The 17243-nt window shown below is 46.5% G+C and overlaps 1 long non-coding RNA gene across 2 annotated transcripts; it reads right to left on the bottom strand.

The window, feature by feature from the left end:
- Positions 1–1148: 1148 nt before the first annotated feature.
- LOC123020418 lies at positions 1149–3583 on the bottom strand. 2 transcript variants are annotated; one of them, XR_006414089.1, is made up of 2 exons: positions 2960–3583; positions 1149–2313 (listed from the first exon to the last, which is right to left on the bottom strand). It is a non-coding gene; the product is annotated as an uncharacterized LOC123020418 (long non-coding RNA). The 2 variants fall into 2 exon arrangements; XR_006414090.1 differs by lacking the exon at positions 2960–3583 and adding an exon at positions 2619–2777.
- Positions 3584–17243: the final 13660 nt, after the last annotated feature.

The following is a 17243-nucleotide window of genomic DNA, read 5'->3' as shown; positions in this document are numbered from 1 at the left end:
GCGCCAGGCAAGAGAGACCCCGGGGGAGGAACTTGGGTTCGCTGCCCTTCCTAGTCAGCCTTTGATCTGTAAACTGGAAAAACTGGGAGCGAGGGCTCCCTCGGCACCCAACTCTTGGTTGCTCTGTTGGGGTAAAGGAGGGGGGAAGCAGAAGTCATCGTGCAACGTCAGAAAGATTAGCCCTGTCCTTGATTTGTTTAATGAGTTCTCTGGGACTTACTCTTTAGGATGCTTATATTGATTTCCTGCTAACTTTCCCTTCCATTCAAGCCTTGCTCCTCTGTCCTTCCCTTCTACTTGGGTGGCGGAGCAGCAGCAGCAGCGGCGCCGGGGGGGGGGGGGGAGACTTGTGGATTCTTCCTCCTCGACCTGAGATTGTTATTACGGTTGCAGATGCCTCTTGCCATTGGCGGAATCGTTGCAATGACCCCCTTTTGGAAATTCCTGACTTGCCGGAGACAGAGACTGTCATGCTTTAACACTTACTCGCCCCAGTGAGTGTACAATAACAACGGCTCAGATCCTGTTTTCGCCGTTTTAGGCTATTAGCTTCTGGTTTTGACAGGGCCAGTAGGTTGTGGTGACTCGCACATTCATCATCCGATTGACCCTCGGAAGAGACGAGTGAGTGTCGCGCCCTGAGCAAAGATGTACGTTGTCTAAAGCTCCTCTGAGCTGCACTCTTGCAAAGCCTGAGTTTACTCTAGAGAAAGAGGTTTACGTAAGCCTATCAGCGGTTTCATTTCAAGCTTGTTTTACTCAGACGTAAGTTCCACTGATGGGTAAATAAGGGTAAATAAGTACAGACGTGCTGGGTTTAGTGACACAATGATCGGACGGTTAAATCCCACGGAAACCACTTTGGTGCCTAAATATTAAGATTTCTCCCCTCCTCTAGACCACCATTTAATTCAGTGGAGCAGAAAAGAGCAGGAGGAGGAAAATCGCCATTACGTCAGTTCCACTAACTGGAGGGAAATTTGCCTCACCTGGAGTAATTTTCCCACCACCCCCAGCTTCTACAAATGAGCAGTCTTCTCTGTCTCAAGCAACGTATTCATTTAAAAAATGAAAGTCACAAACTCATGTGACTTCTTGAAAGAAAGTCTCACGGCTCGACTCGACTTAACCCCCACTGAATAAACACGTGCGTTAGTAAAGTTTATTTTGCTCCGCGATGGTGAGATAGGCGAGTCGCTTTAGCAACCTCTCTGGGATGGATCCAACTCATGCCGAAGGGCTGCTACTACTTTTCCCCTTCGCCTCGGACAGAGTTGGCTCCAAAGCTCGGTCGTTTGTGAAGCTTACTTAATGTTTCCTCCTCGAGCAGCTCGAGTTTCTTTCTTGTGGGAAAACAATATCCACTGGGGACAGAAGAACATGTGTCAAGGAAGTAGGATAGTTGTCCTCTTGCCCCAGTGTGAGTCCTCCTCATTTCCTGGATTAAGAAAAGTCATGAGTAACATGCAAATACCGTGCCATAATCAACACACGCCCCAAACAAAGAGTTTGGAAAGTGCCACGCATGGCAAAGCAGCACGCATGGCGCCGTTTCCGACAGTGGCTGATTGCACGCGTGTTTATTTGGTGAAGTTCAGCCAAACTTAGGACTCCCAAGTTGTTATTGGGTCTCGCCTACGAAGTCCCACTCCTTCCTTATAACTTTGCTTTTACAGCATAATCAGATGCGTGGCTACGTGGGAGTCAGTCTCACTGTGTTCAGTGGAATTTACTTCCATGTAATATTGCGACGGCTTGCACACTCTGGGGCGGCAGTTGCTGTAAATCTCTTCCATGTTAAAATAGTTGCTGGAGGAATTGCAAACTCCCCTTTCTGTACCGTTTTGCATGTCATCGTGACTAAAGACCATGTGGTGGCCACAGGAAAAGTCTGCATGCTCCCCCTTGCTTGAGAAGTTGGAGCTTTTGTTTTGCAAATTCTGCTGTTAACCACTGAATGGCACACTTAGGCCGCAATCCGATCCCCTCCTCCCTGGGAGCAAATCCTATTGCACTCAACAATGCTTCCTTCTGAGTAGATATGTGTAAGATTAACTGATTTCTTCTGTTGGAACTCATGCAAGGCAGCATGTCAACACAATACTCGAAACAACACTTTCCAAAAGCGAGGTTACAGCATTTATTCAGGCACAAGCTTTCCTAGATCTCTCAGCAGGGCCTCCTGGTTCTCTGTGTAGTATTTTCAGGGGTCTCAACACGATGCCCCGAGTTACTTCCGTCCGCTTCATCAGATGCCTTCTGCATTGTGCAGGTTTCAGGTTACATGCGAGTGTATAGGGAGGGGATTCTAAACTGTGATGTGAGAAGGACATTACAAAGCAGCAAATAGCGATGCCATTATGAACAGTGGTCGTCTGCAGGGCAGCTGTTGCTACTAACACAAACCTTTAGGTAAGCCAGGGCAGTATATCCCTTATTCGCTTCTTTAACAATACGATCTTACAATCGGGAGTCGATTGAACTAAATGATCTCAACACACCTTTCAGTGAACCACACAGCAATCCTGGGCGCATTTTTTCGGAAGTCAGTCCTGCTGCGCCCCCCCCCCCCCCAGCAAAGGCACTCAGGGCCGCTGTCCCGCGCTGCCTGCACGCACCTTGCGGAGCGGAGGCTCTGTGCGCATTCGCGACGTTTCCGGGGTTGCCTGTTGCCGGGATAGGGAAGGAGGCTGCCAGCTGGGCGACACAATCGGCGCACTGTTCGCTCGCCCCGAGCCTGGGAGGCGCTAGGGCTGGAGGCGGCCGGTCAGCGAGCGTGAGCCGGCAGAGCGAACACCTCATATCCGGCGAAGGCTGAGCGGGGAGTGGGCGAGGCGCCGCCCCACATGGCCGGCGATGAGTCACGCCGGGCCCCGTCCCGCTCCTGGCCAATGCCTGGGAAGAGGCGCACTGCGTGGAGGAGGCCGATGAAAGCGCCGTTTGTGCAACTCGCAGTTACCTGCTCGGCTACAACTTCCTTGTGCAAACGAAGGCTCGGTGTCGGCGCTGCCCCACATACTCGCATGACGAAGCTCAGGCTCAGAAAGGGAACGCGAATGGCCAGGGGCGCTTCGCTGCCCTTCTCCCAAACTCGGTGACCCCGCAAAGGTCATGTGAAAGTGTGCGCGAGGGAGGGTAGCCCACGGAAAGGAGCGTAACGAGCTCCGATTGCATCCAGGCTCTGCCTTCCTCCGTAGGAAGGACGGGCTCTGCTTTCAGAAGGTCCCTTTCGCCCAATCCGGGGAATCCTCTGTTGCTCGTTGCACGCTCCGCAGCTCACTTCTTGCAGCAAAGCCCCCTGATTCTCTGCTGTGCTTTCAGAGGCTCCAGAGGACGCAGTGTGTCACTCCGGCTAAGGAAATTGATCCAACAAAGTTCCGGAGTCTATTAAAACACCCACCATCCCACCCTTCAGTAACTGTGAAAGTTTCCTCTCCGGAGAGGTGCTTTTGTTGGAAATAATTGAATCTGTTTCGGTCTGAGAGCATGACTCATGCGGTTCTTTCTTCCACCTCTTGCCTGAGGTTACGGCTGGGGCTTTACGTAGCACAATTAGGTAGCCATAAGATTGCATCTAATGTTAGTCTTACTTAGAACAGACGCAGTGAAAATGATTGGAACTTGTTAGACGAAAATTGGATGCTACCGACAAACAGTTAAAAAATTATGGAGAGGCCAGCAGGATATATCAAGAACAATTAAGCAGACTAAAACACATGGAGTCAGTTGTTCACATTCACAAGAGAAAGGCAATCCTATTTTGCATATTATTTCAGGAGAGTGTCAATTCATTTACTAAGTAGCAATGTCCCAGTATTTCACTGCCCCTACAAAAACATAAGCATAAATTAAGGCCTATTTCCTAAGAGGAACCATAATCTGAAAAGTAGAGTGGTGCTGCTTTTTCTGCAAGGCTCCTGCTTCTAAGTGCATGGGGAGAGGCTCTGATGATTTGGAAAGCAGTCTGCACCTGTACTAAGGTATTTGATTGTTATTATGTTCTGGCAACCCACTCCAGTATCTTTGCCATGAAAACCCCATGGACAGTACCAAAAGGCAAAATGATATGATGCCGGAAGATGAGCCCCTCAGGTTGGAAGTTGTCCAATGTGCTACTGGGGAAGAGCGGAGGGCTAGTACTAGTAGCGCCAGAAAGAATGAAGCGACTGGGTCAAAGCCGAAAGGACACTCAGTTGTGTATGTATCTGGTGGTGAAAGGAAAGCCCGATGCTGCAAAGATCTATACTCCATAGGAACCTGGAATGTAAGATTCATGAATCAAGGCAAGCTGGACGTGGTCAAACGAGATGACAAGACTGAGCATGGACATCTTAGGAATCAGTGAACTAAAATGGACAGGAATGGGTGAATTTAATTCAGCTGACCATCAGGTATACGACTGCAGGCAAGAATCCCTCAGAAGAAATGGAGTAGCCTTCATTCTCAATAAAAGAGTAGGAAAAGCAGTACTGGGATACAATCTCCAAAATGACAGAACGATCTCAGTTCGAATCCAAGGCAAACCATTCAACATCACAGTAGTCCAAGTCTATGCCCCAATACTGGTGCTGAAGAGGCTGAAGTTGACCAGTTCTATGAAGGCTTACAACACCTTGTAGAATTAACACCCAAAAGTGATGTCCTTATCATCATGGGGGACTGGAATGCTAAAGTAGGAAGCCAAAAGATAACTGGAATAACAGGCAAGTTTGGCCTTGGAGTACAAAATGAAGCAGGGCACAGGCTGGTAGAACTTTGTCAAGAGAATATGATGGTCATAGCAAACACTCTTTTCCAACAACCCAAGAGGCGACTCTACACATGGACATCACCAGACAGTCAACACAGAAATCAGACTGACTATGTGCTTTGCAGCCAAAGGTGGAGAAGCTCTATCCAGTCAGTAAAAACTAGACCAGGAGCTGACTGTGGCTCAGATCATGAGCTTCTCGTTGCAAAATTTAGGCTTAAATTGAAGAAAGTAGGAAAAAGCACTAGGCCACCCAGGTATGACCTAAATCATATCCCTGACAAACATACAGTAGAGGTGACAAATAGATTTAAGGAATTAGATCTGATAGACAGAGTACCTGAAGAACTATGGACAGAGGTTTGCAACATTGTACAAGAGGTAGCAACTAAAACCATCCCAAAGAAAAAGAAATGCAAGAAAGCAAAATGGCTGTCTGAGGAAGCTTTACAATAGCTGAGGAAAGAAGGGAAGTGAAAGGCAAGGGAGAAAAGGAAAGATACACCCAATTGAATGAAGAATTCCAGAGAATAGCTAGGAAGAGATAAGAATGCCTTCTTAAAGGAACAGTGCAAAGAAATAGAAGAAAACAATAGAATAGGGAGGACCAGAGATCTCTTTAAGAAAGTTGAGGAACTAAAGAGCTTCTTGATGCGGGTCAAGGAGAAGAGCACAAAAGTTGGCTTGAAACTCAACATTAAGAAAATGAAGATCATGGCATCTGATCCTATCACTTCCTGGCAAGTAGATGGGGAAGAAATGGAGGTAGTGACAGATTTTATTTTCCTGGCTCCAAGATCACCGCAGACGGGGACTGCAGCCAAGAGATTAAGACACTTGCTCCTGGGGAGGGAAGCTATGGCAAATCTAGACAGCATACTGAAAAGCAGAGACATCACCCTGCCAACAAAAGTGCGTATAGTCAAGGCCATGGTTTTCCCAGTTGCAATGTATGGCTGTGAAAGCTGGACCATAAGGAAGGAAGAGCGCCAAAGAATTGAGGTCTTTGAATTGTGGTGCTGGAGGAGACTCCTGCGAGCCCCTTGGACTGCAAGGCAATCAAACTGGTCAGTCCTAGAGGAGATCAACCCTGACTGCTCTTTAGAAGGCCAGATCCTGAAGATGAAACTCAAATACTTTGGCCACCTAATGAGAAGGAAGGACTCTCTGGAGAAGAGCCTAATGCTGGGAACAATAGATGGCAAAAGAAGAAGGGGACGGCAGAGGATGAGGAGGCCAGATGGAGTCACTGAAGCAGTTGGCGTGAACTTAGGTGGACTCCGGGGGATGGTGGAGGACAGGAAGGCCTGGAGGAATGTTGTCCATGGGTCGTGATGGGTTGGACACGACTTTGCGACTAACAACAACAATGTTTGTGTTATGAGACTGAAGTTTATTTTAAATCCACATGTTTAGCATGCCCAAAAGAACACACATGCATTTCAGTCCTACTGAATAAATCCACTAGGAAATATAATTTACATTACTTTTACAAGCAACACTTAAAATCTCATTGAGATCTATGTGCATTTAAGAATTGTGTACAACTAATGTTTTTCTACGCAATGCTATCCTTTTTCAGAGGATAGCCATGTTAGTCAATTGCAGCATAAACAACAAAGTATTTGAGGCTTGTTAAAGATTAACAAATTTATTCTGCCTGCTATAAACTTCAGCTTTTTTATAGTACAAAAATCAAGGTGAACTGGTCACTTCCTATACTTAATGACATTACTAACCATGGTAATTCACAATGTAGTTGCTGAGAGTGATACACACTTCCTGGTATTAGTATGCCAATGAATCCTCTGGCAATGAAATTGTTGTGGGGATGAAATTCAGAGGACAAAGGGGGTTATATCAACCATCTTGAGTTCCTGGAAGGCAGCTTATTTATATTTATTTTATAAAAAGAAAAACTGTTGATGAACTCTAACTCAGTAGTCTTTCGTTCTAATCACATGGTCCATCGCCTACAGTGCAACTGTATCTATTTGGATGCATTAGATAGACTCTTAACTCTAGAACCTAAGGGCATAATCCTTTTCATGTTTGAACAACAAAGTTCTACAGCATCCAGTATTCAAATGGGACCTACTTCCAGTATTGGATTTCAGCCTTTGTCTTCCTTCGAAATTGGAATCTGAGTGTTTTCCACTTCCCACCCCATCTCTGGTGCATCTTGTCTTTTTAGACTATTTATTTATTTATTTATTTATTTAAAATATTTCTATGCCGCCCCATTCGCCGAAGCCTCGGGGCAGCTCACAACATAAATTAAAATATAATACATTAAAAATATAAAATAAATTAACAATATAAAATAAGTCGTCCTGGCCAGACAGGTGCTGGCAGAAGCTTCCTTAATGGATTCAATCCATCTCATATTCGGTCCTCCTCCTCTTCTTCTACTTCAACTTTCCCCAGCATTATTGTCTTCTCCAGTGTGTCTTGCCTTCTCATGATGTGTTATCATTTGCATCTATATAAATAAGAATATAATATAAATAATGTATAGGTTATATAGAATAATAGAATTTTTGTTTCTGTCCAGTGTTAGATACAAACTTTCCCCCATTTCTATCATATCAGAATCTGAGAGCTACAGTGGGTTGGATACAAATTTAGCTGGGGTGGACTTATTGAAATCTGTGGTATTTAAATTAGTCTATCATTTAAGATTTAGTGGGTCTACTCTAAGTCAAGCTAAATTTGGATCCATGTAAGTGAATTCTGGAATAATTTGCAACTAATGATGGCATATGGTATTTGATATAAAACCCTTAGTGTAGAGCTCCTAGGACATTTGTACCTCCAACAGAACAATGAGAAATCTTTACAGATACATAGCTTATTTACACGCAGTCTATAGTAGTTTTGCTGAAACCTCTTCTGCATACCCACACCCCCCCGCCCAAATAAACTTGCCATTTCAGTCTACCCAAACATTCACGGACTTATGGAAGCCCAGTATTATCACCCTTCTATCCTAATGGTGGCTGGCTGATTAGAAGGTCCCACTCCAGAGGACTTAGCAGGTTCAGTTTATACTCAAAACTTTTAAAATGATATATTTATCAATCCTGATAGCTATTCTGTGCTAGATATATTCAGTATTGAGGACAGTGATTTAATATGATTCTCTTTTCTTCTCTTCCTGCTGTTTACCCCACAATAAAATCAAGCGATTCTCAAGGTACCATGAACAGCAACAGTGCTAAATACTGAAAACATAGGGAGTTCCAGCCCACAAGATAAACACACACACACACAAATTTGCATATGCTAACTTAAATTTGCTGTAATGTCTATCACTGTGTTGGTCCTTAAAGTCACTGTGTCCAAAGGACCTCTTTTTGTAAAAAGGAATGTATGGCCTGAGGAGATAATTCAATTTCAGGGGGGAAAAGGAAGAAAGATTCAAGGTGGCGGGAGGCGTGGATGGCTAATTCAGATGGCTCAGTCACAGTAGGGATTGTCAAGGTCTCTGTATCTTCATTTTGGCATGTGTGGTGGGGCAGATGGCATCCCAGAGGTTGGGGACTGCAACTCTAGTGGACCACAGCCCATGGGAACCAGGTCGAGTTGAAGTCCACTGGTACAGCATAAGTCCTGTTTGAAGGACAATACACTGATATACTTAAGGAACCCTATATCTTTAACATCACGTTATCTGTACAGTGCCATCTGGTGGATCTATTCTGAGTGGGCTTAGTCTGTTACATTCACCAGGTTCATCCCTTGAGGAGTTGAATCATCTCTAGCCTGCTCCAACACGCATACATTCCTTCTTTTTTTAAAAAAAAAAATCTGTTTTGCCCTATTCTGACCCTAGTTATACAACTTTTGTGCCTACTAATCCCTTAGCCTTGTCTAGCTTAACTTTATTGATTATTTGTTCATTTATGGTATATTATTTCCGCTTCCAGACAATGTGGCTCACATGAGTTAAAAGAGAGAGAGAGTCAGGTCCTGCTGTCAGGTTTACAAACTGGATTCAACCCATACTGGGTGGGGTCACTTTCCCACCCTAGAGACTCAGGCCCACAGTTTGTGTAGACCCTTGGCCTTGGGCTTGGCCTGGGATGCCCAGGGTTCAACAATGGCCAGGTGTGGGCTTGCAGAGATGAGGCTAGTGCAACAAATTTGCTCTTTCCTAGGGATGTCTGCAGGTCCGTAGCCGAAAAGTTCCGGGGAGCCCCCAGAAAGTGGGAGAGTTACCCACATTGCAGGCCTTTTAAAGACAAAATTATGATCTGATCTTAGTATTTATTCAAGTACGAACTCTCTTGCTGTAACTTCCAATAAATAAACTAAGAAAGAGAGATCCTACATGTAAGTTAAAACAAAGAAATGTAGAAATGGACACTAGAGCTCTGTAATAAGTTCATGAAAATGTAGCTTCCTTAAATGAAAGTTAGGTGAAAGTTTAGTGAAATGAAAGTTAGATTGATGACTTCAAGCAAATGAGCATTTTCCAGTCATTAAAAATGCAGCAATTTTATTTTACAGAGAAAAGATGTATGGCAGAGTAAGTTTTCTGGTTTTAACAACAAAGAAAACATGAAACAAATACATTGTATACACATATACATTTGTTGTTGTTGATGATGTTAGTCGCAAAGTCATGTCTGACCCATTGCGACCCCATGGACAACATTCCTCCAGGCCTTCCTGTCCCCCACCATCCCCTGGAGTCCACTTAAGCTCACATCGACTGCTTTAGTGACTCCATCTAGCCACCTCATCCTCTGCCATCCCCTTCTTCTTTTGCCATCTATTGTTCCCAGCATTAGGCTCTTCTCCAGGGAGTCCTTCCTTCTCATTAGGTGGACAAAGTATTTGAGTTTCATCTTCAGTATCTGGCCTTCTAGAGAGCATATACATTTATATCCTGCTTATTCTCGGTGATTGGGCCTCAGGGTGGCTCACAACATTAAAATTCATGCAATTAAAACATTCAAAAATATACAAAAGCTCAAAATATAATTAAATCAATTAAATATTAAAATTGAACTATCCAGGTTAAAAACACTATAGAAAATATAAACTGAATATAAAATATAAAATGAATCCAGTACAAACTCACAGGCCATTCCCTAATGCCTGATGGAAGAAAAAGATTTTCACTTGCTTTTGAAAGGATAAAAGGGAAGGTGCCAACCTAGCTTTGTTAGGAAGGGAATTCCAGAGCCTTGGGGTGGCCACTGGGACAGCCCTCTCCCATGTCCCCATTAAGTGTGGCTGTGAGGGAGGTGGGACCAAAAGAAGGGCTTCCCCAAAAGATCTTCAAGTCCATATGGGAGAATACAGTCCAATAGTCTGGAACCAAGTCTTTATAGGTCAGCAGCAGCATTTTGAACTGTGCCCAGAAACAGACTGGGAGTCAATGGAGCTGTTTTAACTGAGGGTTTGTATGCTCCCTACAGCCAGGCCCAGTCAGTGGTCTGGTAGCAGCTCTCTGAACCAGCTGATGTGTCCGAACAATCTTCAGAGGCAGCACCACATAGGGTGTGTTACAGTCATCCAAATGGGATGTAACTAAGGTATGTGTCACTGTGGCCAAATCAGACAGCTCAAGGACAACTGGTACACAAATATTAACTGTGCAAATGCACTTCTGGTCACCACCAAGCCTTGGGCATCCAAACTCAGGGTTGAGCCCAAGCTGCAAATCTCTGTCTTCAAGGAGATTGTAGCCCCATCCAAGATAGGCTGGATCCCTATTTCCCAATCCACTTTCTGAATGACCAGGAATACCTTTGTCTTGCCTGGATTAAGCTTCAATTTGTTTGCCCTCATCCAGTTCATCACTGCTCACAGACACTGATTTAGGACTGACACGACTTCCTTGGAGTGAGATGGAAAGGAGAAATAGAGTTGGATGTTATCTGCATATTGGTGATGTTGAACCCCCAAACTAGACAACCTCTCCCAATGGTTTCATGTACATGTTAAATAGCATGGCGGACAGACCAGAATCCTGATCATAGATCAGCAGCCAGGGAGTTGAACAGGAGCCCCCCAGCACCACCTTCTGCAGCCATCCCTCCAGGAAAGAATAGAGCCAATTTAAGAAAGTTCCTCCAATCCCAGCAAGACAGTCAAGAAGGATACCATGGTCAATGGTATAGGAAACCACTGAGAGGTTCAGTAGAACCAATAGGAGCATACTTCCCCTGCCTAATTCCTAGTGTAGATAATCCACCAAGGTGCCCAAAGCTGTTTCTGTCTGAAGCCAGATGGAAATGGCCCTAGATACATCATCTCACCCAGGAATTACTGGAGTTGGGAAGCTACCATACTCTCTAATGTGATGCCCAAAAATGGCACCAAAAATGGAGACTAGCAGATAGTTATCCAACACAGTGGGATCCAGGGAGGACTTTTTTTTTCTTTTTTTCTTTTTTAGCAAGAATCTCACCAGCACCTCCTGCAGGCAGGCTTGGACCCTGCCTTGACTAAGCCAAATTGCATACCCCCTTGGCCTGTCCCTCTCTGGCTGCTTTTATGAGCCAAGAAGGGCAAGGGTCCAGAATGCAAGTTGTGGTTCTCACTTCTCCAGTGATCCTGTCCACATTCTCAGACTGTACAAGTTGAAAATATTCTGTAGCACTGGGCAAGCAGGAGCCACATCCCCTGCGACTGCATCACCAGCATCCAGGTCAGGGCAGATCTGAGTGACTTTGTCTGTAAAGCTCTGAGCAAATGGGGCTTACTCCACTGCACTTTGGTAATTTAGACTTTGGATTTAATGGTCTTACATCTTGAGATGGCATTGACTACATCACATGCATTGATAAATGGATGGCTTATCATGAACAAGGTACTCACTGGTTCACATAGTCCATTTGCTCCAGCTTTGCTATCATGCTAGCGTGGCTGCTAAATAAACCAGAAAGGGTTCGCTTAATGTATTATCCCAACTAGGGATTCTGGCATGCTGATTCTGAACAGGCAATGAATCTACTCCTCACCTGTAATTTTATTGCTGGATATTTGCTTGAAGATAGTACTGATGCAGCTACTCACCTTAGACTCAGGCTGCCACACACTAATGGTTCCTGACCCACCAGCTGAACATTCAACCAGTACAGTGATACTTAGAATTGCATTGGTTTCAGTAAGTTCCATCTATCATTGCCCCAGCAGAAGATGGTCTGTAGAAGAGGTTTTCCTCACTCTTTGCTTCCACCAAGAGTCCAGAGTTCCCAAAGTGCTACATTGTATGTAATGAGATATGGTATATGTGGAGGAGGAAGGCTGAAGGAGAAGGGGATGTCCTCAAAGATCAATCAGAAGCATCCGACTAGCTGAATGACACCTCCTTATGCAATACAATGGACAAAATCAAGCTCTCCCACCAGGGGTCAGCCAATCCTTTCTCCCATACAAATCTAGCAAGTTCGATTTTGCTACTTCCTTCAGATAAATACAAAAGAGAAATACAGGAGTACAGTTCTCCTCTGCTTGAGATGGGGACCTTCTTGAATCTATGGTAGTGCTTGAGAATGCTTTCTTCCTCTACTGATTTTATAATACTGTGTGCTATAGTGATTTAATAGGTCAACCTATTCCATTGTGGGTTATGGAAAATCTCCAGAAGCAATAACTACAGAGCAATAGAAATGGCTGAGCATACATAATAGATTTTTAGAAGAAATCTAAAATGATTTCTTCTAAATCATTTTGATTTCAAGAAATCAAAAATGCAGCACCTTAAATTATGGAAATGGGAATAATTTGCCAATCTGTGGGCAACCATGTTGCTGCCACTGGTTGCCCATATCAGAATGGGTTTGGAGGAAGACAGGTATCCAATGGCAATGGTTATTGACGGTCCTTAAATTTGGAGTGTGCAAAACCTATGCTCCTAGAATTCCTCGTTACATTTTCTGTCAGGAGGGCACAGGGTGAGAGAGTTCACATTTCTAACTGTATTACTACTATTTGCAATGGATATGGATGGAGGTTCGCAAGATTGTACAAGAGGTAGCAACTAAAACCATCCCAAAGAAAAAGAAATGCAAGAAAGCAAAATGACTGTCTGAGGAAGCTTTACAAATAGCTGAGGAAAGAAGGGAAGCGAAAAGCAAGGGAGAAAAGGAAAGATACACCCAATTGAATGCAGAATTCCAGAGAATAGCTAGAAGAGATAAGAATGCCTTCTTCAATGAACAGTGCAAAGAAATAGAAGAAAACAATAGAATAAGGAGGACCAGAGATCTCTTCAAGAAAATTGGAGATATGAAGGGAATGTTTCATGCACAGATGAGCATGATAAAGAACCAAAATGGCAAGGACCTAACAGAGGCAGAAGAGATTAAGAAGAGATGGCAAGATTACACAGAATGACTGTACAAGAAAGACCTTAATGTCCCTGATAACCACGATGGGGTGGTCACTGACCTCGAGCCAGACATCCTGGAATGTGAAGTCAAATGGGCCTTAGGAAGTCTGAGCAACAACAAAGCTCACACAAGTGACAGCATTCCAGCTGAGCTATTCAAAATCTTAAAAGACAATGCAGTAAAAGTGCTACACTTTGCCAGCAAATTTGGAAAATTCAACAGTGGCCACAGGATTGGAAAAGGAGGGAACGGCCCCTCGGGCAGGAAACACCGACCCCGCGCTGCAAGAAACACTTCCTCCCACCTCCAGCAGCACGCCGCTCCCGGGCAAGCGAATGCGGCCAGACGCACGCGGCCACGCTGTCGACGGCAGCCAGCTCCACCAGCCAGCGCAGGCGCACGCGGCGCCGGAGAGCGCCGCCCGCCAGCCCAGGTGATCGGGCGCGCGCGGTGCGCGACGGGGCGGGTCTCGGAGGCGCCCCGCGGACTCAAAGCGGCGGCCGGGGCCGGTGGCCTCAGGCCAGCAGCCAAAGGGCGGCGACCAAAGGGGGTCGCCGCCGTTTGGGGTGCCGTTTGGGGGGACGAGAGGGGGGCTGGGCTGGCCAAGGACTCTTGTTGAAATAGGCTTGCCTACTGCTAAATCTTAGGGAAGGGGAAGGATCCCCCCCTTTTTTTTCTTTTTCTTTTTATCGTTCTTTTTTTCTCCTCCTTCGACCTACTTTATAATTTTGCCCTGCTTTAATCAGTGCTTTGAGTCATTCCTGGCCATGTCGACGTTTATATATCCTGGGGAACACACGGGCGCTGCTATTGGCGTGGTCACGGGCAATGGTCGTTACAACAATAGGGGCTTAACGTGTCCACGTAGAAGAAGGTTGGACAGATGGCTGACACCTGTCCCTCTTTCTGGTCCTGCCCCCAACCAGAGGGCACCAGGTAGCCTTGTCAACCACCCCTCAGGTCTGACGGTACTGCTGCTCAATGCCAGGTCGGTCAATAATAAATCTTCCCTTATCCATGACTTGATTGTGGATGAGAGGCCGACCTGGCTTGCATAACGGAGACCTGGGCGGGAGAGGGAGGGGATGTTGCCCTCTCCCAATTGTGCCCGCCCGGGTATCTGGCTCAACACTGTTCATGCCCAGAAGGGAGGGGAGGGGGAGTCACATTGGTTTACAGAGCCTCCGTCTCTCTCACGGGTCTTCCGGTCCCTTTGAGACCAGGGCTGGAGTGCCTCTACTTGGTGTTGGGCGAACGAGACAGAATGGGGATTCTATTGGTGTACCGTGCACCTTTCTGCCCAGCAGTCTCCCTATCTGAGCTGACAGAGACCGTCTCGGACCTGGTGTTGAGGACCCCCAGGATGTTGGTCCTGGGGGACTTCAATCTCCATGCCGAGTCTGGACTGACCGGGGCGGCTCAGGACTTCATGGCCTCTATGACGGCCGTGGGCCTGTCTCAACACGTCATCGGCCCGACCCATGAACGTGGACACACTCTGGACCTTGTATTCACGACGGGGCAGGAAGAGGATGACCTGAGGGTGAGGAACTTATGTTTGACTCCCCTGTCATGGTCAGATCACCTGGTGAGGTTTGTACTCGAGAGCGGCCTCTCCCTCTATAAGAGTGCAGACCCGATTGTATGGGCCTGCCCCCGGAGCCGGATGGATCTGGATGGATCCAGATGGATTCCTGAAGGCCCTGGGGGAGTTTCCGGCTGACAAGACTGGTGCTCCTGTCGAGGCTCTGGTCGAACTGTGGAACGGAGAGATGGCCAGGGCTGTGGACACGATCGCTCCCAAGCGTCCTCTCTCACCGGGCAGAGTCCGCTCTTCCCCTTGGTATACACCTGAATTGCGGGCGATGAAGCGAGTTGGGAGACGGCTAGAGCGTAGGTGGAGGAAATCACGGAATGAATCTGACCGAACACACTTGAGAGCCCACTATCGGGCCTATGCTGTGGCGGTGAAGGCGATGAAAAAGAAGGTTTTTTCCGCTTCCATTGCCTCCTCACAATGCCGTCTGACGGAGCTTTTTCGAGTGGTGCAAGGCCTGGTTCGCCCGGGTCCTAAGGAAGATCCGATGCCACCCTCAAAGGCCCGCTGTGACGACTTTGCCAGGTATTTCAGGGAGAAAATCGCTCAGATTCGTCAAGAGCTGGACTCCACTAATGAATCGGAGGTCTCTGAGGAGTCACCAATGCTACCGTCTGGTCCAAAATTATTGGAGGAATTTCAATTATTGCGGCCCGATGATGTGGACAAGGTGCTTGGACGAGTACGTCCCACCACTTGCCTATTGGATCCTTGCCCATCTTGGTTAATAAATAACTCCAAGCACGGGATTGGGACCTGGATCTTGGAAGTGGTTAACGCTTCTCTGAGGGAGGGTCGAGTGCCTGCCCCTTTAAAGGAGGCGGTAATGTGACCGGTCCTGAAGAAAGCGTCACTGGATCCAGAGATGGCCACTAACTATAGACCTGTGGCCAAGATCCCGTTTCTGGGCAAGGTGTTGGAGCGAGTGGTGGCGGGACAACTCCAAGCACTCTTGGATGAAACTGATTATCTGGATCCTTTTCAGTCCGGCTTCAGACCCGGGTACAGTACTGAATCTGCCTTGGTCGCCCTGTACGATGACCTGTGCAGGGAGAAGGACAGGGAGAGTACATCCCTGTTGGTTCTTCTGGACCTCTCGGCGGCTTTCGATACCATCGACCATGGTATTCTTCTGGATAGACTTGTGGGATAGGGGGTTGGAGGCACTGCTGTGCAGTGGTTCCGCTCCTATCTCAACGGTAGATTCCAGAAGGTAGTGCTGGGGGACCATGTCTCTACGTCATGGCAGCTATGCCATGGAGTACCAAAGGGCTCCATTCTATCCCCTCTGCTATTTAACATCTATATGAAACCGCTGGGAGAGGTCATCAGGAGGTGTGGGCTGCGGAATCATCAATACGCTGATGATACCCAGCTTTACCTCTCGTTTTCCACTAATCCAGGTGAGGCAGTGGCTGTGCTGAACCGGTGCTTGGCCGAGGTAAGGGAATGGATGAGGGCAAATAAACTGAAACTCGACCCAGACAAGACGGAGGTCCTGTTGGTTGGCGGATCGGGTTTCGGAGAGGGTGGATTTGACCTGGTCCTGAATGGTGCAACACTCCCTCTTAGGGATAAGGTCCGCAGCTTAGGAGTACTCCTCGACCCGGAGCTTTCTTTGGAAGCTCAGGTGACAGCGGTGGCGAGGAACGCCTTCCTTCAGCTTCGGCTGATTAATCAGCTGCGCCCCTACCTGGAGTACGACTGCCTGGCGACGGTGACACACGCGCTGGTCACTTCCCGCCTAGACTTCTGTAACGCGCTTTACGTGGGGCTTCCCCTGAAGACAGTCCGAACACTTCAATTGGTGCAAAATAGAGCTGCCAGGTTGCTGACGGGGACGGGGCGTTATGCTCACATGACTCCAGTCCTCCGTCAGCTTCACTGGCTTCCCATTGAAGCCCGGGCCCAATTCAAGGTGTTGATTATGACTTATAAAGCCCTAAACGGCTTGGGTCCTGGCTACCTGAACGAGTGCTTACGTCCGTATATGCCCAACCGCCCTTTGAGATCTGCGGGAGAGTCCCTTCTCCGGGAACCCTCCATGAAAGAAATTAGGAGAGTACGTACTCGGAGGAGGGCTTTCTCTGCGGTGGCACCCAACCTATGGAATTCACTCCCCAAAGAGGTCCGCCTGGCACCGTCGTTACTGGTTTTTCGGCGCCAGGTAAAGACCGTTTTATTTAAACATCATTTTAATTGTTAAAACAATTAAATCTGGCCAGGGCAACTTCTTCTTCCTTCTCTTTCTCCTCCTATATTTTTGTTTACTTAATTTATACTGATTATTTTAATCTTATATTTGTAAATCAATGTATTTTTTGTATTTTTGTATTTAATGGTAATTTATTATGTGCTATTGTGTTTCAATGTATTTTATCGTGTTGTAAGCTGCCCCGAGGTTTCGGCAAGGGGCGGCATAGAAATGTAATAATAATAATAATAATAATAATAATAATAATAATAATAATAATGGTCAGTTTACATTCCCATCCCAAAGAAGGGCAATGCCAAAGAATGTTCAAACTACCGCACCATTGCACTC

The sequence above is a fragment of the Varanus komodoensis genome, unplaced genomic scaffold (assembly GCF_004798865.1).
Source record: "Varanus komodoensis strain SLA01 unplaced genomic scaffold, ASM479886v1 scaffold14_1, whole genome shotgun sequence".
In the NCBI taxonomy this organism is placed as follows: Eukaryota; Metazoa; Chordata; class Lepidosauria; order Squamata; family Varanidae; genus Varanus; species Varanus komodoensis.
This window is presented reverse-complemented; position numbering and strand designations above follow the sequence as displayed.